This window comes from Pan paniscus, chromosome 3 (assembly GCF_029289425.2).
Source record: "Pan paniscus chromosome 3, NHGRI_mPanPan1-v2.0_pri, whole genome shotgun sequence".
NCBI lineage: Eukaryota > Metazoa > Chordata > Mammalia > Primates > Hominidae > Pan > Pan paniscus.
In genome coordinates, this window is record NC_073252.2 from 139,512,335 (window position 1) to 139,538,865 (window position 26,531).

Here is a 26,531-nt window from a genome sequence, read left to right on the forward strand (position 1 = left end):
CCTTAAAGAATTTGTGTATGATTGGTATTATTAATATTTTTTCTTTAATTGTTTAATGGAATTTGCCATTGAAACCATCTGGTCCTGGAGTTTCCTTTGTGGGAAGGATTTTAATTATAAATTTAATTTCTAAAATAGACATAGATCAATTTAAACTTTTTTTATGTGAGCTTTCATAAATTGTGGCTTTCAAGTTTGTCGTTTTTTGTCAAGTTGTCAAATTTATTGCCATAAGGCTGTTTTTAATATTCCTTATTATCCTTTGATGTGTACAGTATATTAGTAATGTCTGCTGCTTCAATGCTCATGCTGGTAATTTATATTTTCTCTCTTTTTTCTTAATCAATTAGCTAAAAACAATTTAGCTAAAGATTTACTAATTGTATTGATCTTTTCAAATAAGTAACTTGTTTTCTTTCCTTTTCTTCTTCCATTACAGCTCTTGTTTCCTTTAATTTACTTTGTGTATATTTTTCTTTTTCTAAAGGTAGGAGCTTATTCTATTGATTTTGATCTTTTTGTTTGTCATACGAGTATTTATAACTATAAATTTCTAAAAGCCGTTAGCTGCGTCCCTCAAGTATTGGTATGTTTTGTTTTCGTTATCATTCAGTTCAAAGTATTTTATAGTTTCTTCTGTGATTTCTTCTTTGATCCGTTGTTTATTTAGATAAAGACTTATTGTTTATCTTGGAAACTTGTCAGAACATACCTTAGGAAATTGTTAAGCACTGTTCTTGCTTACATTTAGGGTATAAGGCATGCTTAGAATATAAAGTATGAGTAGAGAATAGACTCAGGATTGAATCTATGTATATACACAATCTGTATTCCCCCACAGGTTATAGCAGATTTGATTTCATTTCAGAGAGTTATTGAGATCCAAGATGGTGTCACGTCGGAGGGAGTGGCATAAATGTGAAGGAGAAAATTTCAGTATCAGAACAGACATGATGCTACAGGTCAGGAGAGCCTTTAGTTGAGGACATCAAGCTTGACGCATAATAAAAACTTATAAATGTGACAAAGCCAAAAAGCACACAAGTCTCAAATAAATAAAATAAGTAATCACAAAGAACTGCCATAATATGACTCTGCTATATAATTAGAGAATATTTAGCAAAAAATTATAGGATGTATGTTAAATATAAACAATGCAAAAAAGAGTAGCTTATTGGTATGGCAAAATTTATTGATGTGTTAAATAGATGGTAAGTTTGTAACCTGAAAGACATGTTAAAGGTAGAATAAATGAAATATATACTAGAATGAACAAGAATATTACTTATAATAGAAAAGGATAGAAAGTTGTAGTTATGATCATGCCCTTTTCATGCAGGCATTTTTAGATATAATCTTTAAGTTGGCTATTATTGGTGACATCCAACATGGTCCCATTCTAACCTATTCACATGTTTCGTGTTCATGAGGTGTAGATAAAACCCATAGTTGTTTAGGAGGCTAATTGAAAAAGAATTTTGCTCCTATGTCTGTCTGATATGGTTTGGAGTTTTGTCCCCTTTGAATCTCATGTTGAAATGTAATCCCCAGTGTTGGAGATGGGTCCTGGTGGGAAGTCATGAAAGTCAAAGGGAAACCTTGGGGTCGTGAGGGTGGTTCCCTTATGAATGGCTTGGTGCCCTCCCCATGGTAATAAGTGAGTTCTCCAGAGTTCACATGAGATCTGGTTGTCTAAACAGCCTGGCACTTCCTCTTTCCTCTCTCTTGCTCCTGCTCTCACCATGTGACATTCCTGCTCCCACTTCACCTTCTGCCATGAGTAAAAGCTCCCTGAGGCCTCCCCAAGAGCTGAGTAGAGGCCTTTGCCATGCTTCCTGTACAGCCTGCAGAACTATGAGCCAATTAAACTTCTTTTCTTTATAAATTATCCAGTCTTAGGTATTCCTTTATGGAAATGAAAAAAGACTAACACACTCTCTGGGAGAGTGTGTTTTGGCCCTAGGTAACTTCCGTCTGTGCATTCCATTCTTATTCAAACCTCAGCCTTGGTCCCTGTCACCACAGCATCAGCAGACAAGGTTGACATGGCAGAGACTGAGAAACATAGGGAGGGAGATAGCTGTGTTTATGTGAAGATTATATAATTCAGGATTTGGGTAGTGAGATCCTTTCACACAATTGTACCCTACACTTTGTGTTAACCTGGTACCTCATTTTTTTACATCTCATTGTGTGTTTTAAATTCATTTAATATACCATGTTATTTGGGCATCTTTATTTGGTCTGCAAGTTTTTCTATTCTGAGACTTTTAGGGTAGTAACAGGAGGCTACCATTTCATCAAGGTAATTTCCCACACAACCATAATAACAAAATCAATGATATTTTAGCCAGTGATCAGAACCCTATATTGATACTTTAACCAGTGATTAGAACTAATTTTAATATATATTATGAAGAAATTTTAGTTGAAAATTTAATGAAAAGTGATTGTAGGATTAAACACACATAAACCACAGAATGAAGTTACACAAATATACAAATTATCAAATTTCATGATAATGGAAAGAGCTTTTTTACATACATACATATATATACACATACATACACACAAATCTATAAGTTTCTAGATTTCGATTCTAGCAAGTATTTAAACTATGAAACAAGAGGTGTTTTTTTTAACCAAGATTAATATAACAAATATTTATTGAAGGCCAACTATTTGCCAGCCATAGAGTCAAAACCAATGCCAGTTTAACTTTGTTAACATAAACCTATTATTGGTATTGACTTGATTTACACTTTTTGTAAAGGTTATTATGTGTTGTAAAAAATGCATGAATTTTAATCATAGAACAAATTCAAGGAATATGTATTTGCCATGTTTTAGCCAATATATGTGAAGAGAAGTAAAATTCCTTTTTACAATTTGTCATTAAAATAAATGCTGACAAGATCCATTATATACATTTATAATATACTCTCAGATTATAAATCTAAATAGGTTTATTAATGTTTTGTAACTAGATTTTAATTGTTAAGGTCAACATTAAATGACTGTTCAGAATAGTACTGGTAGCATATGAACTTGTCACTTTTTTCTACTTAAGCCCCTTCCCCCCTACATTAAGTACCAATGCATTTAAGATAACATGTACTTTTAAATATATTAAAAATTAAGTATGTTATTGTGATGGTTAACATTGAGTGTCAACTTGATTGAATTGAAAGAAGCAAAGTATTATCCTTCGGTGTGTCTGTGAGGGTGTTGACAAAGGAGATTAACATTTGAGTTAGTGAACAGAGAGAGGCAGACCCACCCTTAATGTGTAGGCACCATCTAAATAGCTGCCAGCACAGCTAGAATAAAGTAGGCAGAAAAACAAGCAAGGATTATTCTTGCTCAGTTTTCCAGCCTTCATCTTTCTCCCGTGCTGGATGCTTCTTGCCCTCAAACATCAGACTCGAAGTTCTTCAGCTTTTGGACTCTTGGACTTACACCAGTGGTTTGCCAGTGACTCTCAGGCCTTAGGCCACAGGCTGAAGGCTACACTGTTGTCTTCCCTACTTCTGAGGTTTTGGGACTTAGACTGATCCACCACTGGCTTCCTTGCTCCTTAGTTTGCAGATGGCCTGTCGTGGAATATTACCTTGCGATCATGAGTCAATTCTCCTTAATAAACTCCCTTTCATATATACATATATTTTATCAGTTCTGTCCCCCTGGAGAACCCTGACTAATACAGTTATTATTGTTCTTAATCTCCAGCTTGAAACTAGGCATCTTTTCTCCTTGTTTGTCATGGGTACACTCTGACATTTCAGTTCAAAGTCACCCATCTCTATCAGAATCTGCCAGCTCCTAGTTCCTCTGTTTCAAACCTGCAGCAATGTTCTGCCAGCATTTTGTCAGTCACTTTATTCAAATAACTTATGTTAGTAGCAGGGCTGCAATATCTATTGCAGTTTCATTACAGAAACTTAAGATGAGAAAGCAGAAATTCAAGGAAAACTGAAAAGTTTCCTGCCTGGTGGTGACTAAAGTTACCCTGAAGCAAACAAAATTGGACCAAGACATACTGTCTGGGGGTCCACGCTTCTTTCCTTATGAATTCAGTTTTAGAAACAGTGGAGAATGGCTGCCAATTTAAAGGCACCAGAGAGTAGGAATGTGTATTCAAGCCAGACTGTCTGAGTTCAAATCCTTGCTGGGTCAGTCAATTTCCATGTGATCTTAGGCAAGCTGTATAATTCTTTGGGCCTTGGTTTTCCCATTTGTAAAATGGAGATAATAGTAGTTTATATCTCATAGCTTTGCTGTGAGGATTTAATAAGTTAACATTTGTGTTTAGCACAGCACTGGAGAAATAGCAGATTGGAGGAACTACAGAAGTCCTAACTAATACTGCTGTGGTTCTGAAAAAGCAGCAACTTGAGGAGCTCTTGAAAACCTAAATAGTATTTAAGGCCAAGAGTATCTGTCTATTGTCAGGATCACCAGAAAAAAATGTGAGAAGCAACTTCGAGGTAATGCTACATTTCAGCATGCTTTACCCCGAATGGAAACGTAGAGAACCCAGGCAGGCCATGTTTTCCAAAGAGCAGGGGATCAACTTGTTCTTGATGGGAGGTTTAAATCTTAGTAAAACCATAAATAAGGCCACAGTCATGGACTTTGAACACTAAATGAGATGAAATAACTTGTAACTTCTTCCACGTAATCACAAAAGCTAGAAAATAAATTATTAGTAATTTATTTTGAAGACGATTGCCCAATTGACATTGTTTTTGAAAAAAGATATTAAAAATTTATTAAACTATAATTTTATTGTTAATTATTTGAATTCAGGAAGATTATTATGGTCACTTCTATGAGATTTAGTTAATCTCCACTTCTTTCTACCCTGTAATTTTATTAGTTATCTTAAGACAGTTTCAAATTATTTCATCAATCTTCATCTTTGCTTTTAATTTATGCAGCAGAATTTACTTGTTCATTGGTATGAGTAATTTTCAATATTTTGCCAAACAGCCTGTGGCAACTGAAAACACAAGTTGCATACATTAGAATTTTCTTTTTGAGTGCAATGCAACAAAAACAAATTATGTTGCAAACCCAACTTCATTGAACTGCAGGCACTCATAACTAATTAAAAATACTTTTAAAACATCTGTATTTATGAAAACAAATTTGACCAACATATTTGGGAGGCAAATAGTAGAGCAAAGCATATCTTATGACTATAATAATTTTTAGTTGTACTTTACTGTTATTTATGTTTTTTATCTCCCTACTCTGACAAAATGCTTTATATATCATTTAGTCCATCTTGTTCTAGAACCTACTATAGTTGAAACCCAATAAACAGTTGTAGACCAATTTTCTTACTGTTATATACTCAGATTATGCCTTAAAGTTCACCCTACAAGTAAACTTTCCGTCAATTTCATAGTGTTGTGAAAACTCTCTAGTAGCTCAGAACATTCTTGGTAGTCTCAATGTATTAAAAGTATGCAGTCAGATACTGATGGCCCTGAGTCCTGCAGACAGCTAACAAAGCTGAAGCCCACAGGCTAGTGAGCACCAGCTGAGAGCACTTTCTTTTTTTTTTTTTTTTTTTGAGACGGAGTCTCGCTCTGTCGCCCAGGCTGGAGTGCAGTGGCGCGATCTCGGCTCACTGCAAGCTCCGCCTCCCGGGTTCACGCCATTCTCCTGCCTCAGCCTCCCGAGTAGCTGGGACTACAGGCGCCCGCTACCACGCCCGGCTAATTTTTTGTATTTTTTTAGTAGAGACGGGGTTTCACCGTGTTAGCCAGGATGGTCTCGATCTCCTGACCTCGTGATCCGCCCGCCTCGGCCTCCCAAAGTGCTGGGATTACAGGCGTGAGCCACCGCGCCCGGCCGAGAGCACTTTCTATAGAGTTTGTGGGCAGTCCAAGAGAGACAGGATCTGAGATGTGATGATATGTCCTCTGGCAGCAGCAATATCTGATATTGAGCTCTGCTAGGTGGTGCTGAGTGTGGACACCTGCTTCCTTCACCGGCTGCAGAGAACACAGTATCCATTAAAGGAGCTGAAAGAGGTGCTAGAGGAGTTTACATGGCAGGAGTCCAGGAAGCTCTGCAACAGTCCAAAATGAGGTTGGGACACATGATACACTTGTTCATCCCTATTCTCTATCTTCACACATATGCATATCAGTCCTTCCGTGGCTGCTATATTCTTGTGGTGAGATCCAATCCAGCTGTAGTCTTGCTCTCCCAATGCATGCTCATTCTGCAAATCAGAGCTTCAGTGTATTGCTATGAAAAATTCTGACTGGTCTTGAAATCCATTGACACCATCACAAGAAAATTCAACATGACATCGTCATGAACAGAAATGGATGATGGCTTCATATTCTTAAATATAATTTCCAACTATGGTGAAATTTTGAATGGTTGTAAAAACTGTTTTTGCATTTTTATACCTCACTTATTTTGTTAATGGAGACTATCTAGAGTTTGATGTAATTCTCATCAAAAAGTCCATCAGTAATTATTTCAAATATAAAACTGATATCAAAAAATTGAGTTAATGAAAATAAACTCAAATTTTTCATAAAAATATGAAATTATATTATACGGAACTTTATGTACATGGAAAGTGAATAATTTCTATTATTTTTCTATTTGATATTTATCATATTTATGTAATTAAAAACATAATTAAATTTTAAACTAAATTAAACTGAGCTCCAGGAAGACATCATTTTCTCTGAACCATGACTCTGAAAATTTGGAAAGCACCGTACAAGAGGGATTTTCAGTGATTCACAAGAGTGCAAGATTCTGCAAAGTACTTTCAAAACTAAGCGTGAGGTCTTTGCTACTGCCTTTATGGCATGCAAATCACTCAGCCTCAACTCAGTTCCTTCCTCCAATGTAAAAATACTACAAGAACAACATCTCACGCTTCCATCAAATGGGACCATGTGTGATATTTTACACTGGACTACACAATAGGCTGGAAAAGTGATCCGCAGAGAGGCTCATTGCTGTAAGTTCACTCCCTGTACCAACTGTCTTGCACAAAGCTGCCACCCGGGTGTCTTCTTCCAACATTTCCGCTAGTTGGACTTCAAAGTTTCCTTCTTGCAGCCTGTGCGGGGACCAAGAGGCCGGTCTAGAGTAGCCGCCCAGCATCCAGATCCGACATCCTTTTCCCTTTCCTCAGGAAGACTTGGATGCGCGCCAGCCCAGCCCGGGTCTCCAGGTTCAGCTGCGGAAGCTTCCCACATGGTGCCCGTCGCTTGGGATGCGGCTGTCCTTGTGCCTTCTCTGCAGGTGTCCCGGCAGGTAGAGGAGGAGACCGGTGGCTGGTGTTCCTGCAGGGCGGGGCTGGGGCTCCTCGGTGTCCTTGCGCTCGCCCTGCAAGTTCTGCGCCCCAGGCCCCGGCAGGGACGGAAACAGGCCGGGAAGCAGTGACACCTGGGGCAGTCAGTCATCCAGGAGCCGCCGCCACCCGCCCCACCCCCAGTCTCCGCGGGAGGTGTTTGTCTTCGCCTATGCTCCCGGCTCTTTCTCTTTCACTTTTCTTTTCGCCGGGGGTTGGGACTCCGGGTGGCAGGCGCCCGGGGGAATCCCAGCTGACTCGCTCACTGCCTTCGAAGTCCGGCGCCCCCCGGGAGGGAACTGGGTGGCCGCACCCTCCCGGCTGCGGTGGCTGTCGCCCCCCACCCTGCAGCCAGGACTCGATGGAGGTACAGAGCTCGGCTTCTTTGCCTTGGGAGGGGAGTGGTGGTGGTTGAAAGGGCGATGGAATTTTCCCCGAAAGCTTACGCCCGGGGCCCCTCCCAGCTCCAGCGTTACCCTCCGGTCTATCCTACTGGCCGGGCTGCCCCGCCCTCTCATGGGGAAAACTTAGCCGCAACTTCAATTTTTGGTTTTTCCTTTAATGACACTTCCGAGGCTCTCCTCGCCATCCTCCCGCTTCCGGAGGAGCGCAGATCGCAGGTCCCTTTGCCCCTGGCGTGCGACTCCCTGCTGCGCTGCGCTCTTACGGCGTTCCAGGCTGCTGGCTAGCGCAAGGCGGGCCGGGCACCCTGCGCTCCGCTGGGAGGGTGAGGGACGCGCGTCTGGCGGCCCCAGCCAAGCTGCGGGTTTCTGAGAAGACGCTGTCCCGCAGCCCTGAGGGCTGAGTTCTGCACCCAGTCAAGCTCAGGAAGGCCAAGAAAAGGTACCGCAGCTCCCCACTTCCTAACTGCTCCCGTCCCAAACTCACTGTGGGCCGGTGCAGATGTCTGTGCGTGCGCGTCTATCCCTACCTTTGCAAAATCAAATTATCGCCCTCTTCTTTGCTTGCACACGTCTTCTGGGAGAGAAATTTGCAGGAATGGTCAGTGCTTGGCAGTCAGGCCTGGGTCTGTATTGGTTCCAATTCTGCGCCAGCCAGTTATCTCTTAGAGAAGCGATAGTGTATCTAGAATGTCGAAGGAACTTGGAAAAAATACGAGCGAATTTCACTGAAATAAAATCATTATTCAAGGTGGCTTTTAAATGAAAATCCAGCCAATTTTTTCAAGTGTTATTAAGACCGCATGTAGCAAGGGTATACAGTTCATTTGACTTTATGTAATTCCATGCATTAAAAACTATGTTGACTTCAAAGTATGTCTAAACCAAACTAATTCTTAAATGATGCTTACAACAGATTCTTAAATAGGATGAGTCAGCAATTTCAAAACTGGAAGTAAAGTGGTGGTCACCAGCTAGTTTCCATTATATATTTTTAAACTACTATCTAATATTATGATACTGGTGGTGGCCAACTAAGTGGTCGTCATCCTTATCTTGTCAGTGTGGTGAAAGAGGCCATATTAGCTAGGCTGAATTTTTGCTCAGGTATTACAGAATAAACTGGTGATTATGCATCCTGCCATGTAGAGGTTATAAGGTGAACCATTCTACTGAAAGCATCAAGATACAATACACTTTTGGAAGGCCGAGGCGAGAGGATAGCTTGAGACCAGGAGTTCCAGTTTATAGTGAGCTATATGATCTGCCACTGCACTCCAGCCTGTCAAAAAATAAATAAATGAATAAAAAAGATATAATACAGGTTAAATTTTTAAACTTCTGTTGTTTTCGTGTGAAGTAATGTGGCCAACAGAGCAAGGAAATACATGGGAAGGAATATAAAGACATATAAAGAGAAGAACTGAAAATACAGTAAAAGCCATTTAGATTTAAAAAGTGAAGAAAAAGCTAGTTTTGCTTAAAGTTAACAAGTATCATAGAGATCTTAAGGTTTGTTATGATTGTCTTAGTTTCGGGTCCTTATTCGTGTAAAATTCTCACAGAATTTTAGTCAATCAGAAGAGTCTCTCCTGCAGTATCATCTGCTTTGCAACAGTGACAGAGAAGGGTCAGTTGACCATTGGTCTGGAACTTCTGATAGGCAGGGTGTTCCCATACTTTTGGTTTCACTGTTCCTTGCTGATTTGGAGTGGCAACTCCAGAACCTGATTGGAAGCTATAGTTCTGGTTGGAATTTTCCTGCAGACTACTGGTGATTAAAATGATGCTCTTTTGTTTTAATCCATGAAATTAATGTAGCCAATGTCAACAGCTATATTGCAAGGCACAATGTTTGTCAATGAAATATATGTTTGTAAATTTCCTTGGGGGATGGAGAAAACAGTGGTTTAAAGTTTATCGAAATAGATTTTGGAAGTGGAAGGTTTTAAAGCCTACGGGATACTCCATCTCAGATTTGCTGCCTCTGATGGATTTCAGGACAGCTAGAAGAGCAGCCCTGAAATGCTGGGTACATGTGGATTTTTCTCAGGAAAATATCCGTAACTTTGATCAGCTTTTTAAATGGGTCTCTGACCCAAAACAGTTTTAAATCTTTTGAAAATATAGACTACTGTCCTTTTCCCCCCATCTCTCCTGGAGTTTAATGTTGAGTTCTGCTCATTGTGTTAACTATTTTTCTGAAGGTTAGCTGATCATAATACAGAGTTCTGTCTTCAGACCTATAACTTAAGTTATGAGAAACAGTATGAATAATAACTAACATTGTTGAGTTCTTATTATGTATCAGACATTGTTCTAAGGATGTATTTTTTAAAAACATCGTAATAAACTTATGTGGTAGGCAATATATTTTACAGCTGAGGAAATTATCAAGGTCACAGAGCTAGAAAGTGGTAGAGTTGGAATTCCAACTGAGACAAGTTTAAGACTGGTGGTATTTATGGAGGATGGTATTATTTGCATACAAATATTTCGTACAATTTGACAGTGATAATCCCTATTTATTTTCAGGCAGTGTTGTAATGGTAGAATGCCGGTTTTAAAGTAATGTTTGTATGTTACTTGTGCAATTGACATTATTATATATTTAAAGATTATCTTTATAATCAAATAATATTCATTTGAGTATCAAATATGTGTTTGGTATATTGGAGAAATTTCTTTTATGGTCCCTGAATGAAAACATTTGTCTAATTTGCATCACTTTATGCTGAAAGAGCCTGACAAATAGTAGGCAAATGTGGATTGATCTAGATATCTGTCTCTGCCTATCTATGTATCCCTTCTTCCATACAACTAGAAGTCTGGGATTCATGGAGAGGTCAGAGAAGAAGAGTTTCCCATAATATCCCAACTGGAGATGATATAGTTAACTATTTGGGACATCCTCTCTTCAGAAGGCGTTATGGTAGAAGGTTTGGCAAGAAGCCACTTCTTTTGCTCGATATTAGCTCTTTGATTTACTCACCCATTGATTACAGTAACTGCATGAGACTACTGACACTGAACATTGCTTAAATACTTGCTGCTGTCCTATAGGAATGGGTTGGATGGAAAAATTCCATAGAGGAGTTGAAGGAAAAATTGTTATTTTAGTGAGTACTGGAATGCACTAACTAACACCTATTTGATGGTAAATTTCACTAATTAAATACTATCAACTGTATGTCTATATGTGTGCATATATGCCTATATGTGTATATATACTGTGTATGTGCATATATGTGTGTGTATGTATATATTGTACTGTACTATTTGTTAACAGCTGTGGGCAGACAAGGTTTACTTTTTACTCAGCTTCCAGACTGTATTGAATATATAAACATAAGAAGCTAAGAAATCTTGACAGAAAGCCTGAAGGACAAATTATTGTTATTAACAGTGCCATTCCAGTAGGAACCTAATGTGAATTTGAAAGTTTCAAAGAGGAAGCCTCTGCTATGTTTCAGCCACCATACTGGCACTTCATCTGTATGTCCTCATTGAATTTGAATAACCATTGCATTTTTATCCTGAATTTACAAAGAAAAAAAAAAAGGCATGCAGAGTTTCACTTGCATTAGGACACAACTAGGTAAGACAGACACTCCACTGAGATTTATCTTGATTCTAATGTTAATGCTCCTTTTCGGATATCATATGCATTCTCTTCTAAGAAAACTCAGGTGTTCAGTGTACTGACAACTAAAATGCTGCTATCCTTACCTTGAAATAGACCCTGGTCACCATTTGGGGTGATTTAATGCTATTTATTAATTTGCCTATGTCAAAGAATATTGCCCTTTTTTAAACAAAAAAAAAAAAAGTTGTTTAGTGCTGGAGTCAGAAAGAGGAGAAAAAGAGGCTCTTTAATCTCAGTTTAGTTCAATAATATTATTTGTCCACATTTCACATCCAGAGCCAGGGTATTTGTATGCATTTATTTTATAGTGTTTCATCCCACTGCAGGGGCAGAAGACTCTATGTAGACCATATAAAAATGGATTTTTAAAAAGTCTGCATGTAATACACAGTTGTTTCTTCTCTAAATGCTAATAGTTCCTCCAAGTGCTGACAGGATGCAGACAAAATCAGGAAAGTGACAAATTATTTTGTGAAATGAGGGAATTGAAACTGAAAATGGTTGTAGAACAGGAAAATATGATGGTTGTAAGGTTGATGGCGGTGGTGGTGGGGGTAAGCTCTGCTTGTCATTGTGACACACTAAAGGAGCCCAGAGAGGGTCTTTGGTCCCTTATATCACTGAATGCTACTTCTCCTTCCTGGGTATTTTGCTTATGTGCCTTCTAAAGAAATCTGACAAAGCAGTCCTTGCACACTGTTAGCACTGACCTCTAAAATTATCAAATGATTTTTTCTTAATTGAACATTTTACTGTTAAAGATTTTCTATTTTCCTGACTCATCTGCAACAAAAATAAGTACATAAAACTTGATTTTTTATTTGAAGGATTTTCGTTGTGAAAATTATTCTAGCTTATGTTATTTAAAACACTATCATTATAAAATTAATCAAAGGAACCATTAAGTTTTGATAAGTGATCATTAAGCATAAAACTGAAACATATATACCCAAAGGATTATAAATCATGCTGCTATAAAGACACATGTTTATTGCAGCACTATTCACAATAGCAAAGACTTGGAACCAACCCAAATGTCCATCAATGTTAGACTGAATTAAGAAAATGTGGCACATATACACCATAGAATACTATGCAGCCATAAAAAAGGATGAGTTCATGTCCTTTGTAGGGACGTGGATGAAGCTGGAAACCATCATTCTCAGCAAACTATTGCAAGGACAAAAAACCAAACACTGCATGTTCTCACTCATAGGTGGGAATTGAACAATGAGAACACTTGGACACAGGAAGGGGAACATCACACACCGGGGCCTGTCATGGGGTGGGGGTAGGGGGGAAGGATAGCATTAGGAGATACACCTAATGTAAATGACGAGTTAATGGGTGCAGCACACCAACATGGCGCATGTATACATATGTAACAAACCTGCACATTGTGCACATGTACCCTAGAACTGAAAGTATAATTAAAAAAAAAAAAAAGCCGCAATGTGGTTTTCGAGCTTCTAGAAACTTAGAAAGGTGCTAAGGAAATTTCTTGCATCAGTGCTTTGAATGTAAATTATTTTTGTTGAAAAGTGTGAATATCGCTACGTTTTGTGGAGTTTTGAAAACAAAACCTGTATTGGAGAATAATAATAATAATAATAAATAATAACGTGCTCTTGAAAAAAAAAACTAAAACAATATTGGAAATATATATCATACAACTAGATATGTCAATGCTTTGATTAAAGATGTCTCTTATATCAACTTTTCAAATTGCCCCTTTATTTGGCACCCTGGTGAGGCAAGGCACATGTTAAGATTCTGGATAGGGAGAGATAGGCATTTTTTTCCTAAAGTGGGAGAAGGGTAATTATGAAAGAGGAAGTGAGGAAGGAGAACTTGCCAGAAATCTGCCTGCTTTGGGCACACATCAGGCATATCTCTGGTAAAAGGGGCTCCTATGGAAGTAACGGATCTTGAAATTGGTTCCTTTAGAACCGTCTATGTCCACAAACCCCTGGGAAAGTTGTAGGGTATGCCAGAGGTGCGTGTTGTTCAGTTGGGATATATAGTTCAGCCTTCTTTCCCACACCCTCCCTTTGGCTTCTGGATTACCATGGGTTACTGTGCTTAAAGCAAAGTACAGGGAGTAGGATGGGGAGCAGTAAAGAGCCTGGGCTAGCTTCTGCAGAGGTTTCCCACTGGGGACTAGTGCGAAATAAGCTCTAGTAGGGCTTGGATAGCCTCTGCAGTGAAGTCTGCTCTTCTAGCCTCAGCTGCAGTCACCTTGCCTCAGTGTCCAGACACACTTGCCATTCTTTGTCAGCCTTCATGGGTCCTGCTCAAAATGTTAACCCTCTATAACTTTTTCTGTCCCCACCTACTGCCCAGGCAGAATTATTTTCTCCCTTACATGAATTCATTTGGTGCTGTCTACATTCCCTTATAACAGCTTTAACGTCTGTAAACTCATTTTTATGTGTCTGACTCTACACTTACATTTTGAGTAAGGACAATGTGCTCCATGTGCTTAGCAGAGGGTTGGTCAGAGTCTATTTGTATTGACTTCAGCATGAGTCAGTCATCATTCAAGTGTTTGACAGCTAAGCGGACAACTGTAAAAGAGGTAGGAAACATAAGTAATATAGCAAAACAATGTTGGAATACTGTAATAAAAATAGTATTTTAGGGAAATTAGTTTGAGGTAGAATTTATTGAAGAAAAGACAATTAGAGATAAGGAAACCAGCTAGAAATTCATCACAGTTAATTCAGGAGTGTAGTTTCATTCTCATTATCTGCTCAAGGACATAACTCTAGTAATTCATTCTTTCTCTCCATCACCATTTTTTTCTCTGTCTCTTATGGGTCTTTCCCAATACCATGTAGCCATGCTATAACTTCTGCCGTTTTTAAAAAAGACTCATGTTTTTCTCCTCATGTTTCTGCTCACTTCTATATCTGTTTTTTTCTGCCCACATTTTACATGAAAACTTAGAACCTTAACTATATTCTCTGTTTCCAGTTTTCCTCTCTCCTTTCTCTCCTGAACCAGCCAGGCTGTCATCTCCACTGCTCCACTAGAAATACACTTGTCAAAGGTACCATGAACATCCCTTTTATTAAATCCAGTAGTTAGTTATTGGGTCCTTTCCTATGTACCCTTTCAGCAGGACCTGAGAGTTCTTCATGTGGCTTCCAAGCCACTCCCCTTCTCCTTATTTTCCATTTACCATACCAGCAACAATTTCAGTCTCCTTTTACCTTACCAGCAACAATTTCAGTCTCTGTCTAGTTCCTAATTTCCCTAACATGTAAATATAGCTGTCTGAGGGCTCAGTCCTTAGGCCTGTTCTCTATCTGTACTCTCTGTCTTGGTGATCTCATCTAGTGTCATGGTTTTTTATCCCTTCTTACATTGATGATTCACAAATATACAGGTGAATCTAGCCATGACCTCTCCCCTGAACTCCAGACTCATTTAGCAGTCTATTTAGCTGTTATTCACCCATCTCTGATTGGATGTCTAATACTCACTGGATTCCTGCCTTTACTGCCATATCTGCTTGCCCCACCTTCTTCCTCATCTTACTTGATGTCAATTTCATTCTCTTAGTTCCATAGATAATCAATCAGTCTATCTTGGATTTGTCCTTAACGTCTCTTTATGTCATATTCCACGTTGAATCTGCCACCAAATTATTTAGCTAGGCCTTCAAAATATACCCCACATCCTATCTCTTCTCACCCTTTTTTTCAGTGCTGTCACCTGGGTTCAAGTTGCTATCATGTCTCACAGTATTATTGCAAAAGTGCCTGCTGCTTGTCCCCTTATCTCCACTCCAGCCTGTTCTCAACATAGCAGCCACAGTGTTTTGGTTACCTGTCCCTGCATCTAAAGGATCTACAGCCATAAAACAAGAACAAAACAAAACAACACCCCCAGAACTTAGTGACTTGAATAACAATAATTTGTTATTTATCGTGATCTTGTAATCTGGGCTACTTTCGGCTGCTTGACTCCTCCTAGGCTGCTGGAGATGAGACATTCAAGAAAGCATCTTCCTTCACATGTCTAGAACATCAGCTTGGATAGCTGGAAAGCTCATGGCTGGCCAGGCATCCATATCTCCGTATGTGACCCCTATACATGACTAACTTGGACTTTACATAATGTTGGCCTCAAGTAGTTGTATCATTTAACTAATTATTGACTTTCAGGATCCCCCATAGCTTATCTCGTTATGGCATCAAACTCAGACTTTAAGTCTCTAAACTGGATCTCCAGATGAGGATGATATTTCTCTGATGTAGTTTCTTGAGTGCAGCAACCTGTAGCTAAAAAGACAGGTTATCTGTGACCTTCCCCTTGTCCCAACATACAATGGTAAAACAAAAATAGGACAATTGCTTTAAAAAAATACCATTTCAAAACAAGACATATAACATATAACAGTTGCTAGTCCATAGCAAGTCTAAATAGAGCTGGCATATATCCCAAGTTCTTGCTCTGGAAGCAATACATGTTCCTGATTAAGGTTTAAATTTGTTCCCTAGGAGTGATCCTCTGTGGCTCTTAACTTCATCTTTTGCACTTTGGGCTCCTTTTCTCATTCATTCTTTCTTTTCTATGAGAAATAATTTTTGCTATTCTTTGCAGTGGCGTAGCCTGCTTTCTGATGTTAGAGGGTTAATAATTTAGAGACCTTTTGTATACTCACTTTTGTTTAACTGCTTTTTGTTTTTAAGTTCAATGATATTTAAAATTTGGGGGGCTTCCTATGAATTTTATTGAGATTCATTCACTCCGTTAGATAAAAGACATAACCAGAAAATCCTTGAGACAAGTTCCACTTTAATTTTTTGGGAAGTCAAGGTGCCATAGAAACCCTTACCATTTTTAGAAGCCTTTTGACTAGTTGGCAAGGTCTGTGAGACATCATTTTAAATCTTTCAGAGTTCTTAATGAAGGGCCTCCATGCCACACACCTGATTTGATCTCCAACCTGAGAGCACATGTAATAGTAGAGCCTGGATTTGATCTTTGCCCTGAAACTACTTATTTCTTGGAGAATCTTTTGCTGCCTGGAAAGGCAAGAATGAGAATAGGTGTTATTTTCCAATCTAGCAAGTCTTAGGTTGAACTATTTTGTCACTGCATTTCTAGCCTTCACTAACAGGGTCCTTGCCTCTCTCCAGGTGTCTTCCCACCACTCAGTCTCATAGTAGTTTCAATGTCAATTACTAATTTCCATATAATAGACTACCCCAAAACTTAGTGGTGTAAAATAAGAACCATTTTATTTTCTCAAGCCTAAGAATTAGGACAAAACACAAAGAGAATGACTTGTCTCTACACTGCAATGTATGTGGCCTCAGATGGTATGACTCAATGGTCAAGGGATGTCTGACATGGCTCAGACATTAAGTCACACATATAGAGCCTCAGTTCTGGCTGTTGTCTGGGCTCCTTGGTTCTCCTCCACTTAGTCTTTCCACATGGCTAAACTGGACTTTCTCACAGCACGGTAGTTTCAGGGTTGTCAAACTCTTCACAACTTGGCCAACTTCTATAAGAGAGGAAGTTGGAGCTGTAACCACTTAAGGCTTGGATATGGAATTTCCAGACTTTAACATTTGTTTTCTTCTTTTGGGAAAAGCAAGTCAGAAGGCCACCCAGATTGAAGGGGAGACGACATAGATTCCACCTTTTGATTAGTAGAGTGTCATGCATGTTCATGGGGGGAAGGCACTGATTGATGGCAGCTGTCTTTGGAGATTATCCACCACAAAGGGTAATCTGGTTAAAATATTAATCAGGTTATGCTACTCCTCTATTCCAAACCCCACATGGTTCTCCCATCTCACTCAAGCCAAATTCTGTTACAGTGGATATTAAGTCTCTTAAGTGATTTGTACCCCTGATGTCTGCCATCTGCTACTCTTCCCTTAGCTCACTGAGTCAGTTACACTGGCACCTTTTCTATTCACCAACCATACTACTATGTTCTTGTCTAAGAGTCTTTTACCTTGCTGTTCCTTCTTCCTAGAATGCTTTTCTCTCAGATATCACCCCCTTCCCCATACCTGCTTTGGGGTTTGTCTCAAATATCCCTGTTGCAATGAAGTAATCCTTGACTGATGTACTTCAAATTGCAGCCTCACCAGCACTCCCTGTCCCAACCCTGTTTGGGAATTCAGATTATTTTTCAGATTTTGGAAAGTAATATAGTGTGTTTACTATATATCATGTAACGACCAAGCTTATTCAGGTACTTCCTCAAAAGGGAATAAATACAGCTTACACATAGTCTAATGTTAGTTCAGCTTGTGTTTTGTTAATCAGTGAATTAAGGAGAAACTTTCAGTTTTTGGAGCTTTTTTGATTTAATATTTTCATATAAGGGACTATGGACTTGTATGTTTTATTGAATTATTTGATTATTAACATCTCCCTTCATTAGAATATGAACCACAGGAGAACATGCAGTTTTGTTATTTTATTCATTGCTATATTCCCATCACCTATTAGTGCTAGGCATATGGTAGTCTCTCAACAAATATTAGCTTGAGTATTTAAAGCAATATTTAAAACAAAAATGAATGAGGAAATGAATGGATTAATGGATGCTAAGTAGTAGGGTACTGCAAATAGAATGGAGAATAGAAAGACAAGCTAATTTCAAGGAAGATTTGATTTACCAGTGTTCTGTTTATTCATTGAATTGATTTTGGCACTTCAGCAGTTAATAATTTTGAGTGCCTAATATGGGCTGGGGACTTTCCTAAATACTTGACTGGTCTTGATTGAGTGGGAGGAGCAGAGCACAGCGAAGAGTCAGAGAATGCCCAAGATTTTAACCACGAGAGTCAGGAAAGATAAACATGTTAGGAAGAGATATATATTACAGCTAACACATGGGGCAAGGTAGGGGAATGGATGAACTTGATTTTGGAAATATCACAATTGAGTTAAAAGTAGAATAAACTACTTAAAATGTCCTGTAAGTGATTAGAAGTACTGGATTGAAGATTGGATAAGCTATTTGTACAAGATTTGGGTTTGTGAATTAAGTAAAGAATTGTTGGTTAAAACAAATGGTCGGGATATTTCCCCAGGAGGCAAATGTATATATAGATGGCTTAGGGTCACATAAGACAACTAGAGGGACTGTCACTGAGCTAAGCACCCTGAAAGAGGAGATATTCAGGAAGGCCTTCGAGGAGGAATTGACCAGCTCCCAGGTCTTCAAAAGAGAAGGCTAGGCTTTTTACACCTCCTAGACCTTGCCTTCCTGTCATACTTGCTCTGTCTGCTGCTCTCTAGAGGGATTTTAATCCCTCATATGCTTATTCTTACATAGGGATCATCCTTAAAGACTCACTTTCTCTGTGACATTTTCCTGGCGAGACACTATCTTTACCTCCTGTCTTGCCTGACACCTTTCCTTTGTGTGTTCTCCACCTGATAGATACTTCTCTCATAGTATCTGCAGTGTTTCACTGTATTTATCTGTGTTCATATTGCCTCTCCTGCAGGTAAATGATAAAGGTCATAGATGAGAAGAATTGTGATGGTGGAGTTGGAAGGGCTGAAGTTTGAGAAACACTGCATCCTTATGTGTCTAACACCTTGCCTGGCACATAGTAGAGCTATAATAATGTTATTCTTGTTGTCAATGATCCAACATATATTCCTGAGGGGTCAAGTTAGATCAGGTTCTGAGAAAAGGAGTTTGACCATATTTGACTCATAGTATATTACTGGTGATCACATGGCTTTTGGGAAACTATTCCCAGCATATTTCCTATTATCAGGGTCAGGAAGGGAAATAGAATTTTCTGGGGCCAGGTTACAAATAGAATCTTTAACTTCCTTATTAGGAGTATGAGTTTTAGAGAACTGAAAACAAATACGTTTGTTTAATATTTTGTGCCAGTTTTATTATAGAGGGGATAATTTTATAAATTTGCAAAGTAAATGCTTCAGTAAATGAAAGGAAATTAAAACAAGGCACACCTTATTCTCTAAATTCCTTCAAACAGAAATCCTTTCATTTTCTTTATTTTATTTGCTGAGTATTTTGAGAAGTTATTTCAGTAGGACAAAAAAGATGAGAGAAATTGTGTGAAAATAATAGTATTGCGGAAGTTTAATTTATTTAGTGTCTCTTCTCCTGAGGGTTTAAGAGAAGAAATATGGTTTCTTCTCTTGTTATGCTGTTAAAAAAATTTGCAGTTACCTCAAATATCAGATTAAAATCTGTATTTGGTATCTTTAGATTCTACTCCTGAAAAGCAAGATCCTTGTAAAGAACCTCTAAAACTGGAAAGATGTGGTTATGCTGATGGCTTATTTGACTTGATATTGAGGCATTCATCTTCTAAACCTTGGCCTCTCTTAAGTCAAACCATATTACTCTGAGCCGCTGCAACTTATAAAGCATGGCTTCCAGGCTAAGGCGTTTAAACCAAAGAGGCTAACAGCACACCAAAAGTTCTAAACAATAGTGGATATTTATTGATCACTTTCTCTGTACATGGCTCCCTGCCAAGTGCTGTGAAGGATAAAAAGACGCAGCACATTTGATTCTCTTTAGGAACTTATTGTCTCGTGGAACAATTATTGTTTACATGTAAACAGCTGAGTGTCCAGGATACTGAACTACTCTCTGCCCCTAAATACAACACACTTCCTTTCATAGCCAAATATTTGGACATGTTTCTCTCATTGGAATGCACTACTTCATCCAGTATCTCTTCCGTGCCCCCTTCTCCTGACTCACCTGGTCCAGAAATCTCAGTCTGATAATGGCTTCTCTGGGAATATTGTCCTAAATGTCCAAAGTTGGGTTAGGTGTCTTTCATTCTTAACTTCATTCCATAAATATTTCAATAGTTAACATTTATTTTCATCCATAGTCCCAAGTACGTTAACATATGTAACATTCTCAAACTCATGAGATACTTTCCTTCCCACTTTTCAGATAAGTAAACTGAAGCACCAGGAAGTGTGGTGACTGGTGCAGGGACTACCAGTAGGAAGTGGTGGAACTGGAGCTTGAACTCAGGTTTCTCTCTCAAGCATGCACACTTCCTATAGAGGGTGCTACCTTGCTGGTGCAATTAATAAGAATTATAAAGATTAAAAGAGAGGAGGTGAAATTTTCATTATTTATAGATGAAAGCCATACAAATTAACAAGCTACTAAAACAAATGGGAGAGCTCAGAAAAGTTGCCAGACCAAAGATTTTTAAAAATCAATAACATTTTTCAATAGTAAATAAAGCATTAGCTAACATAACACAACAGTAAAACAAACCAGCAACACAACCTTCCCCAGTAGGAGCACGCTTGCTGCAATTAAATATGGTTTATTTGAGGATTGTCTGGATGGCTCAACATCAGAAAATCTATCAAAATAATCTTAAGGATATAGGAAAAGTTAGTGTCAAGTTCTCAGAAGAATAAAAATAGATTGGATTTTCCAAAACTGACTAAAGTATATCTATGAAAAATCTATAGTAAACATCAAATTTAATACAGGGCTCAGAAAAACATTTTTTGTTTTACATTTTGGGAGACGATGAGGATGCCAGTGTTGGCACAACTATTCAGTAAAGTGATGAAGACAAAAATAATAATCACCATTCATTTGTATTGAGTGTTTACCTATGTGCCAAGCAGTATAAAAGCAAAAGTGGTGGATTAGCCATTGGTGCAAGGAGATGGTGAAACTCCCATCTTCCTACTCCTCCAAGGTAGAGGTGATAATTGAACTACAGTGAGCCAGGATGAAATGGAGTTGTCACAGAGCAATTGTAACTAGGATGCTTAATTTATTGCTCTGACCCAGAATGTAGCTATTTGGACATAATGGAATGGAGCAAATTACAATATAGTAGAATTTGGGTGGTAGCAGTGATGGTGTAGGATAGTTAGATCTAAGCTGTGAGATGAAAAAATCCCTCAATGTCTACTAGTAACTGCACTTTAGATATAGTCAATACATATGGAGGTGCAAACCCCAAACATACTGTTATCATGGATTTTAGGGATGAAGCAGAGCCCTTTTGAAATTGAAGTTAATATGGAGAAGCAGCACAATGCATAGCATATGCTTTGTGCTATGGTAACTGAATGAACTTCTGGTGAAGAATTAAAGTAGGGATCCAAAACACATTGCTAAATTTCAATTTAACCTCTTTATGTAAAATTGAACAATACATTTAATTTCTCTGCACTTATTATTCTCTTCTTGAAAATTAAGATAATTAGACCAGAGAAAATCCCTTTGGTGTTGAATCTGGTGGTTCAGGGAACCAACATAACATGGATGGATTCTATCATATGCTGAGATTTTCAACCTGTCATCTTTATAGATGTTACTTAGGCACTGGAAGGGACTTTAGACACCTCCAGTCTAATCTCCGTATTTTAAAGACAAGGTAAGTGACACTTAAAGACATAAAGTACCTTGCTAGTGTCACATAGCTGTTTAAAGGCAGAATCAAGCCTAGGGTCCAAGTCTCTAGACCCCAGTCCATTCCATGGTTCTGGTAAGATTAGGAAAGCTCCACATTTCATCAAGAAGTTCTCAATCTCAATTTTACATGAGCTATAGTTTTGGAAATTGTAATATGTTAATGATGAATAGATGGGAATGATGGTAGTCTGTATGGAGTATAATAAAAGAATAGATGAACACTTCCACCATTATTTACACAACACATCCAAAGAGAGAGATTCCACGGTGTGCGTGTGTGTATATATGCACACCATATATATATACACACACACACCATCTATATATATACATATATAAACACATATATATACACATACACAATGAAATACTATTCAGCCATAAAAATATTAAAATCACGTCTTTTGCAGCAACATGACGGAATTGGAGGCCATTATCTCAAGTGAAACAAATCAAAACAGAAAGTCAAATGTGGTATATTGTCACTTAGAAGTGGGGGCTAAGTGATGTGTACACATGGACATAGAATGTGGAATAATAGTCATTGGAGAATCCAAAAGGTTTGGAGATGGAAAGAGGTTGAGGGATGAGAGATTACTTAATTGTACAATGTACATTATTCTGGTGATGGTTACACTAGTAGCCCAGACTTTACCTCTATGCAGTATAGCCATGTAACAAAACTGCCTTTGTACGCCTTACATTTTATTTTTTTAAATGAATGTTGTGGTCCCACCACATGGACCACATTTAATGTTAGTTTCCTAGAAGTATGTTTTATAACTGAATAGAGATAATTTTCTATATTGTATTCCAACCCGGATGATATATATATATATTCGGTAAGATTTTTCAATTTTCTTTGTTCTCACTCAGTATTTGTCAAAAATTAATTTTATGAATAATTTGGTCATGTAAGTTAATAATGCAGGCTTAGTTACTCAGGGATTGCTCTGGAGCAAGAAAAAAGTTACTCACTTCTACCTTCTGTACCCCTTCATCTTTCACTCTGCCACTGCCAATAAAACCCTCCAAAGAAATCCGACATCTTAGACTACAAAAAATGCAGCCATCTTGGGAAACCTGTAGCAAGTACACCCAGCAGAAAGGGTCAAAATCTTAAAGATTGTGACAAATCTGTCATCCCACAGAAAGGATGAGGCATGCCAAGTGTTTGATGTCTACAAAAACCATTTTTCTTAGACAAAAGCTGAAAGGCATAGGAGAAGTAATATAAAGCAGAAAAAATGAAAAGCAAAAATTATAAAGAAGACAAGAATGGCAATCTATTTATAATAATAGTTTTGATAACAACCATTTAGATAAGAATTGTTAATGAGGCCAGTGAAAGAGGAGATAAAGTACTAAAACGGACTATTCTCCTATTGTGAGGACAGGATCTCTGTTAGCTCTGTCTCAGATAATTTGTACAGCCCAAGTGGAGAAGGAAGAACCAGCAGTGCTATAAAAGATAAGTTCTGCTGTCCAATCTAGGGAGAAAAAAGCAACCACATTGACCACATTAGAGCTCAGGAGTCCAAACACTGCTAGTTGCCAAATAAACTTTATTAATAGAGACAACCTCCCCCTTAGCAGTTTTATAAGCACTATTGCTTTTTTATATAGACTTGAGAAGGTTAGTTTACTTGTCAGAAAGTAGGCCAGAAAGCAATGTTTTAGAAACAAGACGTTTGGGACTGCTACAGAGATCCAATGCTCAGGCTAAATCACGTGATACATTTCATGTGAAGCTAAGTATTTGGAACAAGAGATGCCAGAGGTCTAATCAGCAAGAATAATAAACAATTAGAAGAATGGCAGCCAAGCCTAGAGAAACTGTCTGGAGAAAGAGTACTGGAGGATTTGTGGTCTAATGTGCATTTGTGCTTAGTAAAAGATTAGCTGTTCCTAGATTTTTAAATTTAATTTTAAGTGTTATTCCTGAGGATTATGGTAATCGCATCTCTTTGCTTCTATAAGGGATTGGTGAGAAGCAGTAGCAATATTTGAATCCAGTTATTTGTGAGTGGGAGATGTACTATATCATTAGGTGTCATTTTCACCAAATACGTTATTATCAGCAGGTAATAAGAAATGTGCATCATTACAAATTCTCATCTGGTATTTTGTGCTCAAACAGACAAGGTATGTCTTCTGTGGCAGCACTGAGTGATCACATAGAGACTGGTGTCAAAAAATGGCTCTTATAAATTACAGGATACATTTTAATAGTTAAACAATTATCTAAAGAGGCACCACTGGAAAATTGTTTAGTAATAATTGGCTGATTTTTATGATGAAGGATAATTCAATTAAAAAAATTATTTACAGCCTCCTTTGGTTCAGAAACTGTGCCATGCTTTGGGCATTCTAAATGAATTTTGTCTTCCAGGAGTTCATCTTCTAAGCAGCTTTATGGAGAATGTCATAGTTTTTTTCCCAAATTTTCTTCATATATGATTAGACAAAATATTTAAATCTGTGCTATATAATATTTTGTGGTATTTTGATTTTAATTTTATGAGTGGATAATACATTACCATGGTTTAAACTTCAAAAGGTTCAAAGCGCTTTCCAATTCCCTTCTATAGATGCAACCAATGCTATCATTTTCTAGTGTATGTCCTTGCAAATGTTTTGTGCAGACACACAAAAATGCACATATATATTTAACCATCCCCCTTTCTGAAAACAAATACACACTGTCGAGTTACCTTTTTCTTTTTACTTTAAAAATACACCTTGGATATATTTTCATGCTAATATTAAAAAAACTTCCCATTCTTTTCTATGGATGTATAATATTACATTGCATGCATGTATTATAATTTACTTAAGCAGTACCCTACTGATGGACATTTAGGTTTTCTCCATTCTTTTGCTATTACAGGAAATATTCACAAGAGTAATTTCAACACTGATATTCTAAAGTGAGCTAGAGTGACTGCATTCCTGTTTCCCAGCCCATATTCCATAGAACACAAGTCTCATGAGATGTTCAATATCCAAAAGGGTTCTATAGTTAAATAACTTTGATTAACTCTGGGTATTTGTTGATGTTTATAGTGCATACTGTCAAATTAAAAGAAATCTTGCAATAATCTGCTTTGATGTAATCCAAGTGTTTCCCGACCTCACATTTTCTCAAGGAATGGAATACACTATTGTTTTAGGTCAGATTCTTGGGAAGCAGACTGAGATGGAAATATACATGCGAGAGGCTTACTGGGGCATGTTCTAAAGAACAACACCTGATGGAAGTAAGGGCAGATCAAAACAGGGTGGGCAGAGGGAGAAGTTGGACTGTGATGCAGTTGGAACAGTGGCCTCACTGGATCCAACAGGGAGCCCTCTAGAGGCAGGATGGCCCTTTGGGGATGTTACAACTCTGGAAGGGAAGCAGGCCAGATTCCTGGAAGGGAAGCAGGCCAGATTCCTGGAAGGGAGAGCTTTCTTCCATTGAAAGCATTTATCAGGAGGGGCTCAGCTATGAGCTGTCAGCTGGAACAATGAATTTCATTGTTCACTACAACTCTGTATAGAATCTTCAAATTTTTAAAGGAAATGCTTATCAGTTCCTAGAGTGTCTTGCTGGTCAGAGCAAGTCACTTGGTCTCCAGGGACTCAGTTTCTTGCTGTATGAAATATGGATGCTGAGCTGAAAGTTCTTTAGAGTTTATAACATTCTTTGCATCTATTTCCATTTCAGTATGTGCTAATTGAATTCCAAGGTCAGACATAAGTTTTCCCCAAGACATACTTGGCCATATAGAGGCCTACGATGTGGATAGATAAGCTCTAACTTTTTAATATTTCTGCTGTGCAGTTATGGAAAAAAAGTGCATTGTTATAATGCTTTCAAGTATATGTTACTTAACTTGGGGCAGACTCTTGGGGCAAAGGTGCATAAGAGCTGAATTAGAGCTTTTTATTAAAATATAAAAATATATTTTTAAAATATTTTGGTTACCTCTTGTTGGGTGTTTGCTGGAGAAGCTAGCTTGCTATCTTCCTAGGAACATTGGCCCATATTGATAAAATTGAAGAAATATACTGGCATAGGGTGTAAAAGAGAGAGGAGCATAACTGGCTTTAAAGCACATTCTTAGGAGCTCTTATTTATTCTCCTTTTAGAAGCTCAGGAAGCAAACAGGTATAGACAAACAGCTATAGCAATTTCTCAGGGACCTTCCATTTGGGAATCAGATGGGTCTAAATGCCCATCCTATGTCATTTATGGTACTTGTGAATTTCATTCTCATGCTCCTGCAGGATTCATCAATTGTGGTTGTTATTGATGGAAGCTTGTTTCCTGGTAGGAGGGGGGAAAGGGCTCAGGGAATGGGCCTCTCTTAAGTGTGCCTGGTAGAGTTGATGAAGTTTCATAAAGAGGATGGAAAACATATCCAAGAAAAAGAAAATGTTCTTTAAGATAAGGAAATGGGAAGTGAAATCAAATTTAAGGCGGTATTATACAAACATGATGCAGAGAAAAAAGTAAAAAGAAAAAAAAAACAATTCTAAGATTGGTGGCTGTATGGGTGTAAGATCAACTTTTAAACTGAATGTAAGTTTTTCTAAAAAACCTTAATCTTTTTCTTCAACACAAAGCTTCATACGGATTCTTGGATCATACTGAAATTTGATTAAGATGTTTCTTAATTTATTTTCTAAAATAAAAGTTATACTACTTTACTTTTTTAAATGGCA

The 26,531-nt window shown here is 38.0% G+C and overlaps 1 protein-coding gene across 6 annotated transcripts in view; it reads left to right on the forward strand.

Annotated features, from left to right (window-relative positions):
• Window positions 1-6,994: 6,994 nt before the first annotated feature.
• IL15 (interleukin 15) overlaps window positions 6,995-26,531 on the forward strand; it is a 110,683-nt gene continuing 91,146 nt past the window's right edge. For 3 of the 6 annotated variants that reach the window (XR_010112037.1, XM_063603914.1, XM_055111858.2), the window contains exon 1: window positions 7,122-7,703. The gene's annotated coding sequence lies outside the window, so the exon portion shown is untranslated. Of the gene's footprint in view, window positions 8,180-26,531 lie in introns of all 6 variants that reach the window. The other 3 variants (XR_010112038.1, XM_003820694.5, XM_003820693.6) reach the window with 2 other exon arrangements.